The following is a 2,003-nucleotide window of genomic DNA, read 5'->3' on the forward strand; positions in this document are numbered from 1 at the left end:
ACCTTCATCACCCCTGCATTGACCCTTAAAAAATATCAGTTTCAAAAAAAAAAATCACAGTCTTCAAAAAAGAAGGAAATAGAGAGAAATAGGGAGCATCACCTGAGTATTCCTCATTTCCCACACTCCTAGTCTCCCTCTCCATCCATGTCACCATCCTCAAAATCCTAGCAAAGTATATGATTAAGAGTTCTGAGGGAGAAGCAACTACACGACATCCTCTAAGAAATCTTGTAGCAGCGTATTCCACAGAGTATAAATCATGTGAACAAAAAGCTTCATGCACGATGATCCAAGAGCATAGGGAACTCCAAAGCAGGAGCATCACCATCATCTTCAACACCAGATAAGTACACAACAAAAGAATCATCAGAGAACAAAAAAAAGGAAGAGGAATAGAATGCAGCCAATACACACAACAAGCACCTCCGGTCTTCAACAACTACAGCAAGGTATTAGCACCACAGATAAGTATCCCACTCACTCTCTCATCTGCATAATGTAGTCAAAATATGTAAAGGTTATGAGTAAGCTGGTCTATAAGCGAAATGCGGTCAGTTAACTTGGCCACCTTCAATCAATCAACAAAGACAAAACAATTTGTCCTCTCACACGCGGCCATAGTCAACTCAAAAATATAGAGAAGGACAAAAGTAGTTAAGGCTATGGAAGCATGAATTGGGAGTGGATTACAAGGAAGTGGAGAATGATGAGGTCGTAGTGGGGACCAATGGTCCAAAAATGGAAACCATACCTCGGCTGCCAGCACATCGCCTCACCCCAAATGACCATAAGAGGAAATACTCATCATCCCCATGCATTCATGCATTCATTTCCTCGAGGATCACTCTCACAAATCTCTCTCATACCAATGCAACCTACAACAAGGAAGACACCATCATTTTTTTGCACAGGAATTCCTATAGGATTGCATAGGAAATCCTACAGGATTGCACATAGGATACACAAATACCATCTACAGGATAGGCCGAGAGGAGTTTCAGAGGGGAAAACATGGGTGTTGGCCACAACAAACACTATGAAGAGGTAGGCTTTATAATTACATCCCTCTTTCCAAGTAAATTGAACAAAAAATACTCTAGTTTGAGTGAATTTAGCTGTTGTGCAAGAGAATTTTCCACACAGTCATTTTAGTTTTTTACTTTTGCATTTGAAAATTGTATCAACCATCTCATCTCCCCAAACTTCACCAACCAAGATAACAGGAGGGTTTAATAGAAGGGGGCCCATTAACACAATGAGAATCCAATAACACCCTCGGGTGCTAGAAATAATCACAATGCATAATTAGATAGGGTTTTCTGAAAAATTAATGGGGTATGATGATAAGGTGGCCCGAGATTTTGCTCTCTCCCTCATTCCACTTACTAGAGTCCATGCAACTGTTGTGGTAAGAGGTCTCTCCATAGAGCTCACCCCTGAACTCGTGATCAGAGGTACCACACTTCCCCTAGGAGTACCATGGAGGAAGGAAGAAAAAGGAGATATCCAAATTACCAAAAGGAAATTATTTTTAGAAGGTGAGGAACCCATTGAGGACAAAAATGGAGTAAGGAGAGAAAGTTTGCCATATCCCTGGAATGAGGTGAGCTACCAACTTATCAAATATATATCATGTGAGGGTAGGTATAGTGTGGTCTATGGCTATCATTTTAGGCTTCTTGAAGAGTTGAGATTTGGAGCAGAAACACCCCCTCACCATAGGCTCAACATACCATACTTCTTGCTCCAGTCACTAATAGACACAAGCATCAAGATGCAAAAGGGAAATTCTCAACAGTTAGCTCACCATCGGTTAATTAGAATCCTTATAGAAGATTCCCTCCAAAACCTCAGAATTCATATACAATGGTCAATTTTCAGAGACATGCAGGCAGAGGAGGACATCAAAACTCTCACATATGATGTTAGTCCTACTGTTAGTAGAAAGAATGAGGAACAGACTGAAGCAGAGGAAGAAGATGTAGAGCAGGAAGAAGAAG

This window comes from Pinus tabuliformis, chromosome 3_2 (assembly GCF_031772625.1).
Source record: "Pinus tabuliformis cultivar Carrire ecotype Pingquan chromosome 3_2, CPIR1, whole genome shotgun sequence".
In the NCBI taxonomy this organism is placed as follows: domain Eukaryota; kingdom Viridiplantae; phylum Streptophyta; class Pinopsida; order Pinales; family Pinaceae; genus Pinus; species Pinus tabuliformis.